This window comes from Pantherophis guttatus, chromosome 2 (assembly GCF_059756535.1).
Source record: "Pantherophis guttatus breed Tessera chromosome 2, ASM5975653v1, whole genome shotgun sequence".
Classification (NCBI taxonomy): Eukaryota; Metazoa; Chordata; class Lepidosauria; order Squamata; family Colubridae; genus Pantherophis; species Pantherophis guttatus.
Genome location: NC_142064.1, coordinates 187,898,147 through 187,922,210, shown reverse-complemented (window position 1 = coordinate 187,922,210; position 24,064 = coordinate 187,898,147). Strand labels below are relative to the sequence as shown.

Below are 24,064 nucleotides of genomic sequence, written 5' to 3'. Positions count from 1 at the left end.
TATAATCTTTGGTCTGCTAATGTGCCCATTAGCCTTGATTGCCTCAGCTGAGGGTGGTAAAGATTCTTGTAGTGAAACATTTTGGAGAATGCTCCTGGCTCTTTCCTTTGATATTCCCCCCCACTGCAACAGCAATTTCCTTTCCTTTCTTCTCCTATTGTTGGAGCCATTTTATGTTGCCATAAGCAGCACAGTCTATCACTTGGGTGTGACGCTAGCAGCCTTTTCAGTTTCTGGTTGCACACACATTAGTAACAGCACTCTGTCCTTTCATTTATTCCACATAATGGCTTTGTTTCCTTCCAGGCACCATTTTTATATTTAGCAAAGCAATATGGCCAAGCACCATAAGTAATAAAGATACATTTTCTGCAAATTGCATGGCCCACTTAAGAAAACACTATGCAGGAGAACTGGAAAGGACAGAGAAGAATCAATAAACATTGAGATGGCTAGACATGCCAGATCTGACAATATGAATTGAACAAACTAGGCCATCATAACAAGGATATTTGTAAAGAAGGCCAAACGGGTTGAAGTAAAGATACAATTTTCCTGGACTTGTTCATAAGTGGTAAGAAAGTTTGATTTATTATTAATATCTTACTTTTTAAAATGAATGCTACAAACTTGGCATGCCTATTCACCAAACTATGGTTTTAGCTTCTTAATGTTAACCCATAAAACATATGGAAAATAGTTGTTACCATGAAGACCCATTGGGCTACAGAAGAAATTCCACCTGAGATATTGTTCTCTCTAAATTTTTTCTTCCTATTTATGTCCCTTCTCTGGGACCTGATTGCAACTTATATAATAGCCAATTTAATTATTAAAATCATCTATTTTACAATAGGCATTGGGATATTTTCATGAGGATTGAACTGAGGGATTCAATATTTCTCTGATTTATTAGAGGTTGTTCTAGAGACACTTGCAATTGACATTATGACAACCATAAAAATTAGAACAAAGCAATTAAAACTCAGCCATAATGATCTGAGAAAGTGTTGTCCTTTCAGGCAAAAAGATAGGTGTGAGGTGGAAAAGTAATCTGTCCTGCAAATAATATGTTATTTAATGTTAAATATGTGGTCTTCCACATATTTTGAGCTTCCTCCTTAATTTTTAAATAGCAATGAAAAGAGGACCTCAAAAAACCCATCAGAATCGAGTTGCATTTTGGTGGCAGAATCATTTACATCACAATCTGATGGAAGAGAATATTTGTAACCCAGGGTTAAACTGTAGGATCTGTGATACTCTTTGAGCTTGGTTGTTTTCATTACCATAACATCAATAGTGGCAGTAGGGAGTTGGGGTTTACTCTTTTTATTATACTAGTGGCTTGCCCTGTTAAATGATTGGTGATTCCTTGATTAGGCTGTTATTTACTGCTATCTTTGTTGCCTAACTTAGTAGTTCTGTGATTGAGGTATTGTTTACTTTTTGATTGTTGGTCTTCTTGATTATGTTAATCTCTTCTCATCTGGATGTTGATTCCTAGTAAGGAGGTGTTTTGGTCTTTTTGTTTCCTTTTTGTTTTTTTGATTATCTCTTTTGAATGGTATGTATATGTTGTTTATATCACTATGTGCCTGTTGATGGCTGATTTGTCTCAATGCCAAGCTCCAGGAATTCCCTAGTGCCATGATGGTGAACCAATGGCACCTGTGGCATAAGTGGCATGCAGAGCGATCTCTCTGGGCACACAACATGTCACCCATTGCTCTTCCAGGTTCCGGTGCGCCAGCCAGCTGGTCTTCATGTGTGCAACAGCGCCAGAAACTGGAAGAGCAGCTGCCTGGCATCAGGTCTTTCAGTTTCTGACATGCATGTGCTTCAGGGGTGGGTTCTAAATTTTTTTACTACCGGTTCTGTGGGCGGGCTTATTTTGTGGGTGTGGCTTGATGGTCATGTGACAATTCTTTAGGATTTAGCAGAGCTACTGGTCTACCAGGCTTTTAACTGCTTGCAGAGCTGTACCAGTCTACTCATTTGTTTTTGGAGGCACTGGTCTACCCATTTATTTTTGCAGGCACTGGTCTACTCATTTATTTTTGCAGACACTGGTCTACCCACTTATTTTTGCAGGCACCGGTCTACTCATTTATTTTTGTAGACACTGGTCTACCTACTTATTTTTGCAGGCACCGGTCTACTCATTTGTTTTCTTTTAACACTGATCAGCTGTAGGGCGGCCCTTTGAAGCCCTGCAGTAAGAGTTTAAACAGTTTTTTTTCCCTCTAGCCGATCAGCTGGGACTCAGGAGGCAGCAATAGATTGGGGGTGGGGCCAAATAAAAGGTAAAAATAATGCAGGGGGCTGGGGGGCAAAACCGGTTCGGTGATGTCATATTGTCACCACTACTGGCTCGGCAGAACTGGGCCGAACTGGGAGGAACCCACCACTGATGTGCTTGTGAAGACCTGAAACCTGCGTGCACCTGAAACCAGAAGATCATCTTCCCGGTGCGCACATGCATGAAGACAAGCTGGCCAGTGTTGGAAGCCAGAAGAGAAAGGGGAATAGAGCTGCAGCCAGGATGGGCAAGCCGGGCTTCCCTCCATCCCCGCCCAAGTGGGCTTCCTGCATGGCCCCAGCTTTCCAGCCCATGGCACCAATGCACGTCTGTGGTTTGAAGTGCCTGGCTGGCTCGGGAGCAGCAGGGCAGCATTTGCTGGCTGGCCTCCCAGCTGCCCCACCTACTGCTGCTGCCACCACTGGAGGTGAAGGGTGAGGGGGCGGTGGTGGTTTTCATGCTTCCTCTTACGGTTGGGATGCTGGAGCAGTCAGGAGGAGGAGGAGGAGGAGGACCCGCCATCGGAGAGATGAGCTCGTCACGCATGGAGATGCTACTGAGGGACTGGCTCGTCTGCAGGGGAGAAGCTACAGGGGCTGGCCAGTCGCTCCTGCCCCCACCCTGTGTCTGCCACTGCTGCTACACCTGCAAACTATCAGCAAGTCAAGTTGTACATTCAGGAGAAGGTGGATTTCTGCTCTGCTCCATTTCCAGATTGAAGGAAAGGCATTCAATAAAGGAAACTTAATAATGTGGGGGGCAACCTAAGGTGCATTTTTCTTCCTTTATTTAACCAACAGCATTACCTCCAGCATTTCCTATCCTCTGAATTTTTTTTTTAAAAAAGCCTTCATTATAGTTTTGAACCATGAAAGCCAGGACTGTAAAGCCACCTTAGGATAACCACACATTATTAAGTTTCTTTTATTAAATGCCTTTCCTTCTATCTGGAAATGGAGCAGAGCAGAAATCCTCCTTCTCCTGAATATGCAACTTGGCTTGCTGATAGCTTTCAGGTGATAGTTTCCTTCCCATAAAAGCAGTTTCTTTGGGTGAATATGATTGGTGGAGATTGTGATGCACACTGCAGCATCTCTGAACAGCAAAAAAAAAAAAAAGGGGGGGGGGAAGCAGATTCATTTATACAACCTTTCTAGTATTGATAGCCATACAATCAGGTGCAAAGGCACCTTTGGCATTTATATACTTTGCATATGAAATGATGTTTGTTATGGCAGGGATCTACATAAAGTATGTGATAATTCTTCTAACAAATCCTTCCTTTGTTAAACAAATTATGAATTAAAGAGTGATAGGACATGTAATACGTAGGATGATCCTCACTTTTTAGGGTAAAGACAGAGGAAATATATATTGATGGAGGGGGTTTTGCCGCCAAAATTGGAATTTACTAATCACTGGTTTAAATGAATTGTGTGAATCAAAATTACTTTCAGATGACCTGGGTATTATTTAATGAAGACTCCCAAGGATTTTTTGTTTTTTTGAGAAAGACATTGAATTACCTCCCTGAGATGGAAATTGATGAGCAAACGTTCATGAGATTATGACACAGAATCATCCTATTCCCTAGCAGAGGCTTTCTGAATGCACTTTCTTCAGATGTAGAGATTTCCCTTCCTTTGCTGTAAATCTAGCCAATTTCCAATTCTGAAAGATGCAAGTCTTACTAGTTTAGTCAATAACCCAATAAAGTGCCCAAGTTTTAAAATTAATGTCATAAAGCCCTTCTTACATTACAAAGACTCCAATGTAGATGATTGGCAGTAGAATTTTGACTAAAACCCTGGGAACTCAGTTAAAAATCTGAAATTAAAGAAAATCCATTATTAGAACATTAGCTTGCTTTGAAGACTTTGCTAAACCAAGTTTTCTGTTTCTCCCTTATTTGTTCATTGTGTTTGTTTTCATGACCAGATGAAGCAGGATAATCAATGTATTGGGTTTGTTTGTGTTCTTGACAGAAAAAGCAATATATTTATTGGTTCGATTTATATGCTGCCCATTTCTGGAGACTCAGGGCGGCTTACAATGCGTTAAGTAATAGCCTTCATACTTTTGTATATACCTACTTAGTAGGGCTTTCGCCCCCCCCAAGCGGTGTTCTTTTTTATACAAAGTCAGCTTATTGCCCCTCCAAACCGGGTCCTCATTTTACCTACCTCAAAAGGATGGAAGGCTGAGTCAACCTTGAGCCTGGTGAGATTTGAACTTGCAGTAATTGCAGGCAGCTGGTGTTACTTAACAGTGCTTTAGTCTGCTGCGCCACCAAGGCTCTTTTTAATATATACATGCATAACTAGGGGACAAGTGTGACTTGAAGGAATCTTGACTTTAAATTTTACCTCAGGGTTGCCATTTCATTCATAATATTTTTCCAGAACTGATAAATGCCTACATTTCTATCATCTCTTAAAGTAGGCTGTATCAATATTTGTCTTTCACATGTTTAATTTCAAGTCTCAGTTTGTCAGCTGTGGGAATGTTGCAAGTCAGAGTTCTAACATCGCTAGAACATCAGATTAAGGAAAGCTGCCTAACAGTGTAGGGTTGCTGTTTTTTAACCAAGGCCTTTCTGTACTGGAATGGCAATAGAGTAGTAAGTCATAAACACTGTGGCCACTATAGGCATAGTATATAAGAAGTTACCAACTAAAATTTGATTTCCCCCCCCCCTTCACATTCTATAGAGACATTTAAGCAACTTGTCCCATTATCCATTTACTATAATTGCCATTTTTCAAATTGGATTTTTTTAAAAAAATGAAAAGTCTATTTGAAAAAAGCTACTATTACTATTGTCATACAGCAATATATATTATTGTTATACAGCAACAAAATATAGCCATTTTGAATAAATTATATCGAAAAACTCAGATGGACAAGAGCAGCATACCTCTTAATGGAAATCAGCTTCTTTCTCAGATGTGACTTGCTTATACTGAGTATTTCTGGATCAGTAGTTTGACTGCAAATATGGCATATGACTGATGTTGTAGGTATTAAGGAAACTTAATGTGAGGCACCAGCAACCAGAACCACTCATAAATCTCAGGCAGAAGCTTTAGCATTAGTCACCTATGATATACACCTATGATATACTGACTGTATTCCTTTGGGAAATGTTAGGTAACGCTTCAGGGGTTCCGGTGAGGTCAAGCCTGGATGCTTTCTGTAGCACAGGCACTCTAAGCTCGGTCTCCTCTTAACACATCCCTCAAATCTAGCTGGAGATTTCACCCCATCAACAGAACCACACCAGATTTTTTTGCTATCCTTTTCTTGAGAAATCTCTACAAGTTTTTAAAAATTGGATTCAAAGGACATTTTACAGCACAGAAAGCATTGGAGTACATAAACTGTTCATATATTGTATTTACTTTTTTTGGGTGACCCGAGTTCCCATTTGTGCCAAGTCATAATTGGTTTTAACAATAGTCATAAAACTAGCTAGCAAGCTACAGCTTACAAATGACAGTGAGAGAACTCACACATTGCACTACACACAAATCGAGTGCTAACTTCTATAGTGAATGCTTATGATAGAACTGCAATGGCTATCTGCCATATCTACTTGTAGGAAGTTAGCACTCACCCCTCTCCTAGAAGAATGAAATATTTTAGGAAATATTAAAAAGGCAGAATATTATATTTGCCTGGATAAGAAATGGAGAAACATGTTTTAAAGACAAAGCAGTTCCCTGCAGCTTTTGGCTTCCCCCGACCTTTGTCAATGGGCCAGAGGCAGAAACTCATCCCCCACCACCTTTGTCAATGGGCCATTAAGGCCTCAGCCAAGCTCACTCATTTCCCCCCACCTTTGTCAATGGACCATCATCTGCAACACAAAGGACCCACCCAGCAACAGAAACTCCCCACATGGCACCTGGGAAGATTACATCAGCCAGCAAGGCTAGCTAAGACCCCCACCTCCTGGGAGTCTCACAACCAATCAGGATACATTTCTTATACAGGAACAAGAAACTCTGAGGTGGGCCACAACAGAGGGCATAAGACCAAGGCACTCCCAGCATTTTGCCCCTTCTTTTTCCTACTCAGGAACTCAAGTCATGTAATTTTGCTCAGGAACTCAAGGCATGTGATTCCTGTCCACCATTAAACCATCTTTCCAAGCAGTCTCCATGTTTCCAGTGTCTTTTTCCCCACTTGGAACTGAACCTAGAAGGACATTTCTTCCAACATTCTGATATGCAGACACTTGGAAGATTAACCTCATTTTTTTTTTCACATTGATCTGAACAACTGGAGAGGTTGGTCAGTGGAATGAATCAAGTTAGGAGGATTCCATAGTAGGCTTTTTACTTAGAATTGTTGTTGCTCATTTCTGCCTTTTTATGGGGGCTGATGGAGTAATTAAACAGCTAACTTCCTGGATTTCCCCAGGCTACTCCTATCTTTTCTGAAAAGTAGAATTCTGCCTAACCCTTTAAAATACTTGCAGTATAAAGTGCAAATCTCTCTTAATTTACTCTATGTTTCTAAGGAGCCTGGTTTAAAATAAAAGAACCTTTCTTCATTTAGTCTCCTTTCAAGATAAGCTTGGTAGAACAAATTATTTCAACACACAATTTGTTTTATCATTGATCTTTTAATTAGGAAAATATGTGTTGGTTAGAGGGATTTTGTTTGTTTTTTTACAATGGTATAACAAAGTGATTAAATGGAACAATAGAATACTACTTGCTAAATAAATTATTATTTATTTATATCTGTCTCTCCAGGATAAGAACGCATAGTGAGCATGCATACTGTGCTACAAATGTTTAAATATGATTTATTGACTGAGCTATAGCCAGTTGAGTTTGTATAATATGTTAAACCCTAAATCTTAGTTATGAAGTATAAGAGTTGGCTTCAATAAAAATGTTAAGAATCAGGGATAAATGTAAACCAAATGAAGTTTATTCTGTGTAAATTAGATTTTTGCAAAAACAATATAATAAACTCTCTATTTTGTATGGAGTTAAATGGAGGGAGAGAAAGAGAAAGAGAAAGAAAGAGATGCTGCATAAGTAACTGTGCTTTGCAGCAAAAGATTGTATTTATGTTTCATATAAGAAACCCAAGGCCAAGATTTTTTTTTTAAAAAAATAATCTTTATGCCATTTCTCAGTTAATTTCTGCCCTGGTCAATAGACTTGGAAATAGACTTCCCATTTGATGATGCTGGCATTTCTTATATCAGCCCAACAACATTGATTGAGTCGGCAGCAACACAAAATGTTTAAAAGTCAATAGAAGTAGAAAATGGAATCCTTAGACATATTTTGTACATTAAAATAGAAAATAGACTTCCTGTAATATGAATGTGAAGAAGCAAGCAGGGTTCAACTACTGCACATAATTTATTTCAAAAGTTTGTGGAAAGTATGAACCACTTGCTCCAAGATAATATAAAGTTTAAAGCATATACCATATTTTTCAGAGTATAAGATGCATTAGTTTTTGGGGAGGAAAATAAGAAAAAAGCTGATTGGCAGGTGGATCGGCTTCCCAGAATACCCCCCAATCAGTTGTTCCCAGAGGTGAATTTTAGCAATAGGTTCCTTGGTTGTGAGCTCTGTACCTTGCTTTTCTTTTTCTTTTTCTTTTTTGCTTTTTTTCGGCCTCTGAAACCTCTGAAACTCCATTTCAGAAACAACTTTTTTTTTCCTGCCTCTGAAAGCCTCCAAAACAGAGCTTCAGAAAAAAAGCCTCTGGAGCTCTGTTTGGGGGCTTCTTTTCTGAAGCTCTGTTTGGGGGCTTCTTTTCTGAAGCTTATTTTCTTATGCTTCTTTCAGCCTCTGAAACCTCTGTTTGAGAAACTGGGCAGGGCTACATTCGGAATATAAGACGCACCCAAATTTTCACCCTCTTTTTTGGGGGAAAAAGGTGTTATACTCCGAAAAATATGGTACATGTCCTGGATATCTTGTCATATCTAGTCACCATAACACTGTTTCAAGTTGTTTTAAAGCATCGTCACCGTCAAAGTTGCGGTGTCATGTTGCCATCACATGATGTTTCGTGATGTTTTTCCCTTTGCGGAGCTGGGGTGAGGCATGTGGGGTGTCAAACTGGTGGCCCGCAGGCCTGCATGTGACACATCTGGGCTGCGGGCCACCAGTTTAACACCCCTATTTTAAAGGCTTGGAAGTGATGCCACATATGTCTCTTGGGCTCTCTTTGGCCTGGAATAACTCCTATCATATGTGCTCTTTAGTGTAGACATGCTAACTGAATTTCTGAGGTGATAATATCTTTGTTACCAAGAAGGAATACATTTATTTTGAGCCAAAGAGTCTACCCATCTGGTAGCATGAGAATAGAGCTAAGCTGGTGAAAAACCAACCAGGAAGGCTTAGGCCAAGTTGAAATAAACATTTTCCTTTTTAAGGTTTTAAGCAATTAGGCAGAACCAGGTAGCTATTTAACAGGTGTTAGCAAATTTCTCTGGGGCATTTACAATATGCTCAAGTTTAAAGAGAAACAACTTATTAGGTAGGAAGAAAAGGGAGTGGACAATTATTATTTGTTGTTGTTGTTGTTGTTATAGTAACAGAAAATAAATACACATAACTCTTAGATGTGTGAAACATGATTTTAATGAGGGCTAGAATATTAAGCAGAAATTTTCTTCAGGCATTAATGAAACGAAAAACTGTCCCAAGATAACATATAAATTTAGTAGATCTTTGTCACTGACACTTGTCATTACACTGTGACTATCTTCAAAAAATGAATTTTATGTATAGAACATAAGTAAGCATTTCAAAGTTTAGATGAACATGGAATAGACTTTGCAAGCTGCCTCTCAGATGAATAACCCATTGCAGTATACCAGTGATGGCTAACCTTTTTGTCCTTGTATGCCAAAAGTGCATGCATGCACACGACAGTGTGCACGCGCTTGCCCACACCTATAATACAATGTGTGGATGACACCCCCCCGCATGTGTGCCATCCCCCGTGTGCATTCCCCCCCTGCATGTGCACACAACCTCCACACACCAGGTTTTGGGTCTAGCAGGCCTCCCTGAAGCCTCCTGGGACCAAAAACGGGGTGTGGGGCAGTGTGCTGCATCCCTCCCGCGCTCCCCCTGCCCCCCTGCATGTCTACACTGTTACAGGTGTTATGTCTTGTATGCAGCTTTATTCCTCTCTAGCATTCATCTCCATTGTTCAGTGATGCATTTCCTGCCTCTCTAGGATTTACAGTACCTCTATCTGCTCCTGTGAGGCACTTCCTGTTCCTGTTGAATGTATATAGTTATATTCTTGATGGCTTGTATAGTGTTTTAACTGCATTTTGATTGAACAGTGCTGCAGAGATCTGAAAATCAGGTGGCCAGCAGGAGGAGGCGCATGCGCAGAGCTCAGCTGGGGCAAGGGCTCGCGTGCCAGCAGAGAGGCCTACGCATGCCACCTGTGGCACCAGTGGCACACATGCCATAGGTTTGCCATCACGGCAGTATACTGTATTATGATATCAATGAGAAGAAGTGTAATTCAAACTATGGGCCAAATTTAATTATTTTAAATCTATTTTTAATCGTACTTTATGTATAAATGTTTTATTTTGGCTGTTCACCGCCCTGAGTCCGAAAGGAGAAGGGCGGTATAGAAATTTGAATAATAAATAAATAAATAAATAAATAAATAAATAAATAAATAAATAAAGCCTTCCTAATTCAGATTAAATATGGTTTGTGATTAAATGTGGTTTGTGACTTGGATCATTACTTTCTCAATGAAAAGTTTTAACATTTTCAGTAAACATATTTTGGACTTCAGGTTTTAATTGATTAAAAAATTAATTATGCGATTAATTAAAAATGATTTACTGAGAAATACAATGCTTTCATTACAGTGTTACATTGAAACTGAACTTGTTTAATAAAAAAATTGTGTCTGATGAACTACAAATCCAGAACTAAAGCAATAATTTGGATATATATTTAAATGTCTCAGAAGAAGTAAAAGTCCACAAAATGACTATACTGCATATAAGACCATGAAAGTACTCTCCCATGGCTTTGTTTATATTTATTTTAAGGTTCTGTTTAAAAGCTTTTGTTTTCATAATATACCGTCCACAAAATACATGGAAAGACTGTGGCAAAAGAAAGTAAAGATAGTACCAATAGTACTAGGCATTTTGGATATGATACAATCCCAAAGCAACTGGAGCACCAGTTTAATATTGTTGGCATTGACAAAATCATCAACTGCAGAATATTAACATCCTCAAAGAACACATCTGCCTATCCCAGGACCTTGGAAAGGACTTGATAAGTGGATAAAAGTGCCAAGTTTGAACACCAGGCTGACCGTGTGATCAACAATAACAACAACAACAATATGACAAAGTAGCAGCAATGGTGCATTGGAAGATCTGCAAGAAATATCATTTACCTGTAAGCAAGAACTGGTGGGACCATAAAATAGAAAAAGTCATAGAAAATGAAGAAGTTAAATTGTTCTAGGACTTCAGAATCCAGTTAGACAGGCACCTGCCACATAATACCCCCAACTTAACAGTTGTCGATAAGAAAGACAAAAAAGTCTGGATAGTGGAGGTGGCAGTGCCTGGAGGCAGCAGAATACAAGACAAAGACCTGAAGAAGATAACAAAATACAAAGACATGGAAATAGAACAACTATGGCAAAGGCAAGTAAGGGTAGTACCAATCGTAATAGGTGCCTTGGGTGCAGTCCCAAAACAACTGGAGCACCACTTGAACACCATAGGCATTAACAAATCTGCCATCAGTCAATTGCAGAAGGCGACTTTACTTGGAACCGTTTCCATCCTGCGACAATATCTGTAACACCGTCAAACATCCAGATTTACCTATCCCAGTCCTTGGTAAGAACTCAAAAGGTAGGCTAAAATGCCAAACCCAGTTTGAACATCAGGCTGACTGTGCAATGATTAAGAATAATAATAATAAACAGCTATGACTATGAATTGGCTAAAAAGAGTTGAAAATTTCCCATTTGCTTTACATAAATGATTTTAAACTGTTTGGAAGAACAAAAGCTGAATTGAGCCCACTACTGAAAAGCACTGAGGAGTTTAATAGAGACAATAAAATGCAATTTTGCATTGACAAATGTTCAACAATTGCTGTTAAGGCTACAAAAATTGTTGAAGATGATGGATTCAACTTGAAAATGAAGAGTTGATAAAAACAGTAACACCAGAAGAAGGGTACAAGTACTTAGGAGTTTTGGTAGCCTCTGACTTGTTGCACAATCAAGTCCAGGAAGCTACTTTAACAAAATGCATAAAGCGAAAGTCTTGAGATCAAAGCTAAGTGGAGGAAATATCATAAAGGCAATTAATACCTGGGCAGTGCCTGCAATACGATACTCAGCTGGAATAATTGATTGGACTCAGCTTGATAATTTGGACTGAAAGAAAAGAAAACTAATGACAATGTACCATCTCTGTACCCAGAAAGTAATATTGATTGATTGTACTTGCCTAGATCTTATGGCAGAGGACTCTTACAGGTGAAACAGACTGTGAAAAAGGAAAAACACAGCTTAAATGACTACATAAAAAAAGCAAAAGAGCCTCTGCTGAAGGACATGAACAAGGGAAACCTCTTGAGCATTGAGTTTGTAACTGGAAAAAGAAGCCTATGCACATTTAATACCTGAAGGACACGGAAGGAAAGGTAGATACAAAACTAACATGGAAATGGTTGATATCAGGGATGCTGAAGGAAGAAACTGAAGGCTTCATTTTGGCTGCCCAAGAACAATTCCATGAAAGTAAAAAATTCAACATGTCAGTAACAACAGCAAATGTCGCTTATGCAATGAGAAAGTTGAAACAGTGGATCACCTTATCAGTGGCTGAAGCAAAATCTCACAAACTGATTATCTACAATATCATGATCAAGTTCCAAAAATGGAAGCTTTCTCAGAAGTGTAGGTTTGAATGCAGCAAAAATTACTGGGAACACCAAATTGAAAATGAACAAGTTAATGTGTTATGGGACTTTCAAATCCAAACAGACAGACATCTATCCCACAACATGCCTGACATCACTATTGTGGAAAAGAAAAAAATCTGGTTCCTTGAAATTACAATATCAGATGAGGCAGGAATTGAAGAGAAACAGCTAGAAATAATGAAATGCCATGATCTGCAAATTGAAGTTCAGTGATTGTGGAGGGAAAAAAAAACGGTTGTACCAATAGTAATAGGAGACCTTGGAGTAATACCCAAAAGTTTGCCTAGATACGTGGAAATTTAGAATTTATGAGACCTGAATATTCTGAGTTTGAAAAAAAGCCTCACCTTACTTGGAACTGCCTATATACTCAGACATTACTTTAACAGCTCTTAGGTCCTTGGTTAGGATTTGAACTGTTACGTTTTTACCAGTCCCAGACTGTGAATTGGATTGAAGATTAAATCAACAACAACAACAACAACAACAACAACAACAACAACAACTTTAGGGGGGAAGTTTATATTGGGTGCCTATCAGTTTTTATTTTAATATAAATATCTGCCGACATTACTATTGCAAAAATCAGATTAAGTCTGGTGACAAAGAATGTAGCACAGAAGAATACAAGAACATTTCTTATGCAAATGAGAGAGCTCTTTAATTTATGTTCTCAGCAAAATGTAATGCAAGCTGCAATGGAAGATAATTCTTCTGCCAACTCAGGAGAGAGATAGTGCATGTTAACATGTTTTTAGTTGTGTAAGAACAATGATGATGCAGGTGGAAAATAAACCTTTATTATTGATTTTAGCTGTCCAAGAAAACTGCTTAGAAACATGTTTCTAAACCAGCATTTTCCAACTTTGGAAACTTGAAGATGAGTGGACTTCAACTCCCAGAATTCCCCAGCCATCTAGAATTCTGGGGGTTGAAGTCCACACATTTTAAAGTTGTCAAGATTGAGAAATATGGCTGTAATCATTCAATATCATTATTCCCTATCTATCACAGCCCAGAATAATGCTGGGGAAAAATAAATACATTTTAAAAAGGCTTATTATGTAACAAGAATATTTTAGTCTGTATGTGGAAGCATATAGTAAGTTTGATAGTACCCCGCCTTCTTGGCATATCCTGTTTTTGAATCTCAATCTCAATCTGCTCGATTTGCTATTTCAAAACAGAATGCTTACCCCACTTCGCCAACAAATTGTTTTTTTAAAAATATATAATTCTGTGACAATATCCTACATTTGGTACAGCAAGAGAGTGCTTCCAAAAGTATTGGATAAATTGACTTGTTGAGAAAATTATTCTTTTGTTTTTCATAGTTCTGGCCTCGTCCTTTCTTTTGATTCTTTTACTACTGTTTACTACCATTTATCATTGGCATATTTGCAAATGATGATTATATGATGTAGCTGCTAAGCAAGAACCACCTGTACCTTTTACTGAAGAATACTTGGACGAAGGTACCTACTAAGTAACTTTTTAAGTTAGCTTTCCTTTGTAACTTCCATGTTCTTGGCAATGGGTGATCACTTACCATGGCTTCTCTCTAGATATCAGATTAATAGAGTTGGAAGGGAGATTGTAGGTCATATAGTCCAACCCCCTGCCCAAGCAGGAGACCCTACTGTCAGGTCCCCATTAATGTACCCATGGTAAACAGAGCTCCGAGGCAATCCGTTTCCTCAAAGAACAGGTTTATTTAGATACATCATCTTGGCACAAACTGGTGGAAAGCCAGTACTGAAGGTTCCTGCACCTTTCCACCCCATTAAAAGTAAAAGTTTCTTTTTTTTTCAAAACAATAAATCATGTTGTCCAATCGGAATACCAGCCGGTTGCTTGGTGATTTCTCTCCTCCTCCTCTAGCCAGCTGACCATTGGAATTCTCTGACGCATGAGATAGCTAAGTTTTTGTTGTTGTTGTTGCAATGCTCCACCTATCTCTACTCTCTCCCTTCAACTCCAAGCTGTGTCAGCCTGGAGACAGGTGAGGATAACCCATGATAGAAACCAAAGCTACCACAAAAAGGGACCGGTCCCAGCCAGGTCAGCTTTAGATCTGACATCTACACAATTTCTGACAGATGGCAGTCCAGTCTCTTCTTGAAAGCCTCCAGTGATGAAGGTCCCATAACTTCTGGAAGCAAGCTGTTCCATTGGTTGATTATTCTCACTGTCAGAATATTTCTCCTTATTTCTAGGTTGAATCTCTCCTTGATCAGTTTCCATCCACTATTCCTTATCTGGTCTTCAGGTGCTTTGGAAAACAGGTTGATCCCCTCCTGTCTGTGACAGTCCTTCAAATACTGGAACACTGCTATCATGTCTCCCCTGGTCCTTTGCTTCACTAGACTAACCATAACCAGTTCCTGATAATCCTGTAGGGTTATCAGTAGTATTATTATATGAGTAGGATTATTAAGCTTACTTAATAGATTACTCATTTAAATTTAAAGATTTCCTTTCTTGCGAGCCAATTCAAATGCCCTGATTTGATAGTTGCCATATTCTTCAATTTCCTTAAAAGAACTGCTATGAAGTTATTCCATTCCTTAAAGATGAACGACCATTCACTTCGCTTTATTTCTCTTAGCATTCCCCATTGAATGTGATTTCTAAGGAGTTTGTCCAGATGACAAAGTGTATAAACTATGGGCCTATGTAAGGTAATTTGGATTTGCCTTTCAAAGAGCTTTGTGCTTTTTGTGATAATTCTGCTTTTTAAGATTAGACCTGATAAGACATTTTGTGCCACCTTGCAAAATCAACCTGTGACCACAGAAAGCTTGGAAGAGAAGCCAAACAATGTGGTTGCTTTGCTTTTAGAATTTATGAAAATAAAGCAGTTTCAAGCCTACTTTGAAATGAAGTACTGCAATGAAGATTATCATGGCTAGAATTAATTAGCCACATAAATTCCCCACACGATCATGCACACCCACACCCACACACACAAAATCAACCTAGTTGAATTAATATGATAGATTCCTGGTCACGCTATATGCTTGGTATTAATTCACCTCTATGTTACTTTATTCTGATTAGCCACGAGCCATAACAAAATGATGTAAAGTAGTTAATTACTTTACATTCAGAAAATGGAGAGAGAATCTATTTTTTTTTTCCAAGCTTTTAAGAAAAGAGCCTTGGTGGCGCAACAGACTAAAGTGTTATTAAGTAGCACCAGCTGCCTGCAATTACTGCAAGTTCAAATCTCACCAGGCTCAAGGTTGACTCAGCTTTCCATCCTTTCGAGGTAGATAAAATGAGGACTCGGATTATGGGGGCAATAAGGTGACTTTGTATAAAAAAGAACACCGCTTAGGGGGAGCCCGAAAGCCCTACTAATCAGGTATATACAAAAGTATGAAGGCTATTGGTTAACCCATTGTAAGCCACCCTGAGTCTCTGGAGAAGGGCGGAATATAAATCAAACAAACAAACAAACAAACAAATAATAAATAAATAAATAAATAAATAAATAAATAAATAAATAAATGCAACAGGATTTTGTTCAGGCAACAGGATTCTCCTCTCCTGTTCACCTCAGTCTTCTGAGAATCTGTGGAGACTCCGAAAAGGAGGTGGTATGATATGGATGCCTTTGTTAATTTTAATGTTAATTCTAATGTTAATATTTATCTTAATATTATGTTTTATTTTGTCTTTACCTTGCTGTTAAGTAAGTCACCTAGAGTCACTTGTTGGCAAGGTGGGCAGCATGTAAATTTAATAAATAAATAAATGTTAGGATCACAGGCAGATTGACAGAAACCACAGGAAGAGCCTGGCATGAGCAGAAATATTTTCTGCAAGAAGACTTTTGGATCCAAGCCAAACTTTTCTTCAGCAAATGTTGTCAGTCACTGATGAATGTAAATTGTACTTAATGGAGAAACTATCAACATTCATGGGGAGTGCTGGCAATCTCTCTCTCTCTCTCTTTTACATTCATTAGAATAGGCTTTCTAGTTCTATAGTTATAAGCTGTAAACTGCCAAACATCATCATGTATTTACTTAATTCTGTTTAATCAGTATTTTAAAAAATATTGTGGCGTCTTAAGACTAAATCTTAGCCTTGGCATAGGGCCAGTCTGCTTTATCCTATCTACTGATCATAGGGTTGCCAGGTCTGCTTCCAAAAAATAGCGGACAAGCGCGGGAAGGGGGGGCTAAGTAGTAAAAAAATTTTAAAAAAATTTACAATTAAATTATATATTTTCTTACAAACATTTTAACAAGTATTAAAATAATCACTTCAAAACTTTACTTAAAATTCAAAACATCAAATATATTATAATAATATGTAAAATATTAAATTACATTTTACTTTGCTGTCGTGTGTATTTTTTATCTGACTGCGCAGCTTTGATCAATTCTTTGTGTTTAAGGAATAATTCTTTAATTTCAGTACAACATTGAGAAATATTAAAAAATATACAAAGTTCACTTCGAACTGATGGTACAAGCAGTCGGTTACGTTCGTCAGTCCACAAATTTCCCATGACGCTGAAAATTCGTTCAACGTTTGCATTTGATACCGGAATTGATACACAATACTGGAACAGTTTCAGTAAACTCGGAGCTGGCTCTTTCTTGAAAAAGTACATCCACTTATCAAGGGATGAATCGCCCTGCAGATGAACATAAACTTCTTCTAAGGCAGAAATTTCATCGAAGAGAGTGTTGGGTGGAAGTTCTTCTCGCCATGGTGATAATAACCAGATGTTCGTCATTTCTTCTAAAGTTGGAGGATTATTGCAATCAATTAGATTGAAACAATTTAGTGTTTTATATACTGAATCGGTGAAATTATACCACTTTTCTAGGTACACAATGGCTCTTTGATACACGTTGATGGCTTCTTTCTTGAACTTTTGCACGGCATTCTCAGGCAAATGTTTTTTACGTAAGGCAAATAAAACTTTCATTCCAAAAAAATGCTCATCGTATTTTTTTTTTTTTGCAAAGAATCATGCAGCTTACACATGATAATGTGAAGATCACATGCAAGAATTTTCTTGCTTTCCAGCTTCAGTAGGGTGTCTTGCATTATTGACATGAAGAAGTGCATGAAATATAAATACAATTCTGAAATTGTTGGTTCATTGTCCTTTGCGAGTTCATTTTCCTGATCCAAAATAAGGTTCCAGATAACCTTATGGCACTCATCAGATCCAAGACAAATAAAATACAATTTTAGAGATATCCAGTTTAAAAGAAGTCTTTCGACCGCTTTAAACAAACTTAACCAACGTGTTGGAACATGGCACAAAACTTCATGGAATTCTGACTCACAAAACTCAAAAAATGATTTCAACTCTTCTCGTTTCTTTACAGAATTCAAAAATTCAGCAAAAACCTTCAGCACTACATTTTTGATATCAAAAGATAACTGCTTTCATGCATTTTTTGTGCTGTTGTGTAAAATGTGATTATTGCAATGAGCATTCGATCTTTGTCTCATTCTAACTTATGAAAAAAAAAGACAAAACGCGATTCTCCTATCCTTATTCTCTTAGACTGTACAGCTTTAGATTACGTACCATTTCATCATAAAGCTTTTGAATAAAAAAAATGTCCACTATTTTGTGAAAAAAAATAGTGAACATGTGAAAAAGTGGACTGTCCGCTCAAATAGTGGACACCTGGCAACCCTAACAGATCAAGAACAGAGGTACTGACACATGGTTGAAGCTGACCTTGAACCTGAGAAGTATGGTCCTATTCTAACAACTTCAACCACTATACCTTACATATTACATGGGCACAAGAAATAGGAAACTGTAGCAGTATAGGAATACCTGCTGGAAGTTTTTCTTTGGGTTGTCATGAGGATACTAAGAATCCTAAAATGAAGCTTCTTGTGTTTTAAATTTTTTTGTGGTAATGAGGTCTATAGTGCACTAAACCACAACGTAAAATTACATTACATTTTTCTGCGGCTTAATCCAATAGATGTTTTGTAGGGACCTTTGGAGAATATTGAATTGCTTTCCAACTACGTAAAGTTATTACATTACAGATGGTCCAGATACTTTGAAAAGAAAATCAGAATTAATCCATCTCTTACTTTCCACAGTAACATGTTGAATTCAGGATATAGTTTGGCTTAATTAAGGCCACAACAAGGCACTTTCCTCAGTAGAGATTTTCACATTGATTTCTCATGTTTAAAGATAGGGTTCTAGCAAATCATTTAAATGCCCAATATTTTATTTCTAATTCCTTAATTCCTATGCCTGACCAAATATGAGGAAAGGTTTCTGTTTGCTTGGCCTTTTGTTGGAATTCTCAAATGAAAATAATAATTGCAGGACCAACTTGGTGCTTTAGATCAGCTTTAGCTTCATTGGCAAAACCAATACCCTCCTGGCTTTTCAAGACAGGTTCAATACCTGGCAGAAAGGACAATCAATTATACCCTATTGTTAACTTTCATGATTCCTTATATTTATTGGGAGGAAAGTCCCAAAGCAGTTTTCAAAGAGAAAGACCTTTGACATATCAAGATCAATGCATATGTTGTTTCATGACAAACTGTGGCCTATAAAAGAGCAATTTTCAACATAATTCTCATGTTTGCTTTCTGTAAACTTTTTCCCACTGCAAATGATGGGCAAGTGTAAGAGTTGTGCCTGAGTGTGCCTCAAAATTCTACACTCTGCCTGTAGGCCTAATCATTGAAAGAGGAAAGGCAAACACTTTAATTTGTCTAGGATAAATGCTTCAAGAATGTTCTTATGCATGTATCCTGCTTCCTTTTTTAAAAAAAAGAAATTATTAATATATTTGTCAAACACATGTAAGATAACAGATATGAGTATAAACATGATTATGAATACAGGATAAGGATACGAATAAATGAGGACAGTAGGACAGGGATGGTAGGCACGTTGATGTGCTTATGCATGCCCCTTACAGACCTCTTAGGAATGGGGTGAGGCCAACAGTAGACAGTGTAAGGTTAAAGTTATGGGGGTTTGGGGAAGTAACCACAGAGTCAGGTAGTGTATTCCAGGCATTGATCACTCTGTTGCTGAAGTCGTATTTTCTCCAATTGAGTTTGGAGCGGTTTACCTTAAGTTTGTATCTATTGTGTGCTCGTGTATTATTGCGGTTGAAGCTGAAGTAGTCATTGACAGGTAGGACATTGTAGCAAATAATTTTGTCAGACCAAAGGCGGTCGCTTAGGTCAGACCAAAGGCGGTATAGCTCTAAATCCCAAAATTTCAAGCTTGGTGGCATGAGATGTTCTGTTGTGAGCAGAGGAGTGGAGGACTCTTCTCGTGAAATACCTCTGGACTCGCTTTTTATTCTAAGTATGCTTGTTTATTTACTTTTCAGATGCCAGTGCATGCAGCTACAGCAACTATAATAGCCACTGTTTGTCATCCTTCACAATGTCATCCCAGAATGTGATGGAAAAGGTTTTCAGAATAACATTCAAAGTGACCTTTTTCGAAGTGATTTAGACATAGGGAAAATGCAAACATCAAAGATACATCTTCTGAGAAATGTTCCTTTGCTTCTGCTTCTGCTTTGCCCCTGTTTCCACCCAGTGCTGCCTGTAATCCCCAGGAGTTAGAAAAACTAGCAAGGAGATACAAAAAAATAGTTTTTCTCAGCAACTAACTAACCAGCTACAGTATACTGGCCAAATCAGGTGTATAACTTTATAATTTTGAAAGCTCAGATGTTTCTGCAATTTCCTGGAGCACATTTAAAATCAGCCTGGAGAGTTTTTGTGTAGCCATCTCTTAGCTGCAATTATTGGATGAAAACCAAAGAAGTATTTTCTATGCTTAGGCGGTCAAGGAGAAATTCTCAGACACAGCACAAAGGGCTTTTGACGCAACCATTAAATGTATGAACATTTGCGTCATTTTTTAAAAAAATCACCTCACAGCTTTCGAGCAGGCTTAGTTTGTCTCCTACCAGAAGGAAATGGCAAATCCATCTATTTAGATATCAGGTTGTCAGAGTTTATAGGAAAAGCATTCATCATATCCATTCAGTTCCTTCAAAGGGTGAAAGACAGAACACTTTGCAAGGCTGTTTCTATAAAGTTGAATGGCCCATCTTTTGGAGTATAGAATGTCATATCCATTACACATAGGCGACAATGCTGACATTGATGCCAGTGGAAATAATTCAGTTAAGGTGGTTCACTTCAAGATGCCACTTCTAATAGCCCTTCAAGATAATAGGCCCATGTTTTCACCTTGAGTGCTCTTCTTTCCCAGTCTAACAAAAATGTAAAACTCTTGAGTTATATTTGGTAACCTTGGAGGCAACAGGTAACACCTTAAATTTTTATATATTTTATGCAGACAAGGCAGATTGTAATACAAAAGCATTTCAGGAAGGGTCCATATTGTGTCATATCTTAGGGAAAAAAGTGGCATTAATCACAGAGGAAGACAGAGAAGGTATTATTTATTTATTTCCAACCCTTCCTCTCTGGGCTTTTTTTTAAAAAAAAAAATCAGTCCCAAAAATGCCAAATATGTGAAATCTGCTGATGGTTTATCTTATTTTGCCTTCCTTTTCTAATTCAGCTCCTAGAGGAGAAACAGTGAAACATCTGAATTATTGATCAGCTGTCAGAGGTGAGTTTTCTATTCAGCTCTTTGGATGATTCAGCCTCTGTTGGACTGAAAACAAAATCTATATTTGAAATAATGGCAATGATACTATCCTGGCCATTTGAAGTATCAAATGATGAATGTAGCAAAATCAAAATTGCTACGAGAATTATCATTATTTTATGAGAAGGAGTGGTGGTGCAGATCTATAAATGTTACCTTCTTTTTTTTCTCCTTCCTTCCTTCCCATCTCCTTAACTCTCAAGGAAATTGGTTAAGTTTTCATGTTTCATTGGGATGGGAGTGGTGTTAGTGAAAGAAATTGCTTTGCTTCTCATTTTAATCTGAGCAGACTGTAATTCCTGAAGTGCTCTTTAGATGTTCTGGAGATAATGTAAGATCTGAATGGGAACTGGACATATAATATAATTTACTCATTTTCAAATACATCAAATTGGAAGCTTCATTGTTCACTCCATAGATGGGATGGACAAACTCTGCCCATAAAACTGCATGCTTCAATGCCCAATTGCCATTCTCCCCCCTCCCCTTTTTAATTAACTACTGTAAATAGAAACAAAATAAAGAAAAAAAATACATGCAATTGTAATAGAAAAAAAAAAGAAAGCTAGAAAAAAAATCTCATAGGGCATATATTCGAACATACAGGAGTGGCCAAAATTGTGGAAACCTTTTGGGAAAAGTGTATTTTCTAAAACTAGCTAATAACACCACTTTTTTTGGAGTAGTACCATAAAATTATATATCAATGGAAAGATAATTTAATCAAGAATGTAATGCAATAACTTTTATGAAGGATCTGCTATTAGAATAACAGTTATAGTATAAAGAAGAAAAGTGAAACACGTAGAAAAAACGAGATATACAAAAAAAATACCATGTCAGTTAATACTTCGTTGGGTAACCTTTAGCATGAATTATGGTCTTACAACATCTTCCCATGGAGTGAACCAAGTCTTTTAGTTCTGCAGCTGTTATAATGTGAAACTAAGATTGAATGATTGCTTCTATTAGCTGTGTTTTATTGCTGGTTGCTTCTGACTAACAAGTTTCTTTAGTTGGCTCCATAGCTTTTCAATTGGGTTAAGGTCTGGGCTATTCCCAGGCCATTCCAACAGTGGAATATGATTATCTTGAAACTCCCCCCCCCAAAAAAGTGGTATTATTAGTCATCAAACCGCAAAAATACACTTTTCCCAAAAGGTTTCCACAATTTTGGCCACTACTGTACATGCATGCATAAACTTGTACAAACATTTCAATAAATGAAAGATATAATTCATTACACTTATCCATAGGTAATCTATATTAATTCTGCAGATCACTGAACAGCTGGAGCTACATGCTTGCCTTTCCAATGCTGAACAATAAGTCCTTTCACTATTCGCTATAAATAAGAACAGAAAATCCACTTTTTATTTAGTTCCTATGCGACTGAGATAAACTTCAGAAGAATATAAACATCTGAAAATATTAGATCTCAAAGGTGAGTTAATGCATGTAATAACTTTCTTTCCAATTGCTGGACACTGTGGAAACCTACATTTAAATAAAGCATTATTTTCACTGCATCTCCCACAACATAACATTCACTCAAGCCCTTTTCTATATAAATGCAATGAGGTATTAAATAGTAGCGTCTCATCTCCCAAAATTTAAACAGGGAGGATATTAGGTTAGCATTAGGTTGGCATTCAGAGCCATGTACTATCTTTCATGTAAGCTACATGGGAATTGCACTCTGCATAGAGAAAAAACAGGATTGCACTCAGAATATTGTCTCAATGAGCCAATGATGTATAGCCGTACCATATTATTACTTCATCTCTGTACATTGCCATATCTATCATGAGATGACCCCTGATTACACAGCATTAATTAATAGTTTCATAGTCTTAGAGGACCTGCTGTTGTTGCAAGAAAACATGCTATATCAAGTAGGGTAATTTATCTCTCCGGTAATGTGCATTATAGGGAAACAGCCACTCTTATTTAATTTCATTTTATTACAGTCACAAAACCAGCGCTATCAAAAGTGTACTCATTAAATCTTTAAAAGAAAGGAAATAAAGTAAAATAGAAGTAATATAAGTAAAGAACTGTGACAACCCAGTGACTGTATTATAAGCACTGAGCTATCAGTAATCTTTGAAAGTAATGAACTATAGCATAAAACTTAGCAACCATAAATGTGTAATGGATGTTTCTCTCTGCTAACAGATAAAATGCTTAAAAGATGTAAATGTAGCCCAGACATTCAGGGGACAAGAAGAGCAGTCCTATTGTTACTGCAACGAGAACAATATAGAAAGAAATAGGCTAAATACTCATAAAAGCAAAATCAGTCTTTTACTGGTATTTTCTAGAAATACTCTTCCATTATGTCTATTGGAAGCACATAAGTACATGCCAATTATCCTAATTTCTCAAACTCTAGAGTATAAATGTGAGATGATAGAGCTCCATACCACTCTGTCAGTCCACAATGAGAATCCATTTTTTGGATTATTCATTTTCAGTTTCGCTAAATCCTACAAATACTAAAACCAGAAGAGATCAATTTATAACAAAAAGTTACATGTTGAATTAAATCAAATCATATCTTTATTACATTAAAAGAAAATCATCACTCTTGGTTAATGGGGAAGGCAAAGGGGAAAAAAGGTATGTCGATATCAAATAGATATCAAATGATAGTTGAGTAGAACTACTCACATTCTAGCTTCTACTTTCCTGAAGCTCGTCTCTAGCTGTGTTATTATTTATTATTTATTAATTAATTTATTTATTTATTTATTTATTTATTTATTTATGTATTTATGTATTTATTTCTCAACAAGTACAAGGAAACAAGTAACAGTATAGACATAGACATGAACACATGAAAAAAATTGGCACAAATAAAAGGATGTAAATAGGCAAAACATAGCTATAAAGACATAGAATGATTACATATAAATGGGGACAGTAGGACAAGAATGGAAGGCACACTGGTGTGCTTATGCACGCCCCCTTAGGGACCTCTTAAGAAACATGAAAGGTCCACGGTAGACAGTTTAAGGTAAAAGGTATGGGGATTAGTGAGACTAACAACAGGATCAGGTAGGGTTTTCCAGACATTTACTATTCTATTGCAGAAGTCATATT

At 37.5% G+C, this 24,064-nt stretch overlaps 1 long non-coding RNA gene across 1 annotated transcript in view; it reads left to right on the top strand.

Moving 5' to 3' along the window:
* The first annotated feature begins 288 nt into the window (after nucleotides 1-288).
* LOC117656820 (uncharacterized) overlaps nucleotides 289-24,064 on the top strand; it is a 42,581-nt gene continuing 18,805 nt past the window's right edge. The window contains exons 1-3 of the long non-coding RNA XR_004589018.3: nucleotides 289-574; nucleotides 20,870-20,920; nucleotides 22,238-22,403. This is a non-coding gene — a long non-coding RNA (uncharacterized LOC117656820). The remainder of the gene's footprint in view (nucleotides 575-20,869; nucleotides 20,921-22,237; nucleotides 22,404-24,064) is intronic.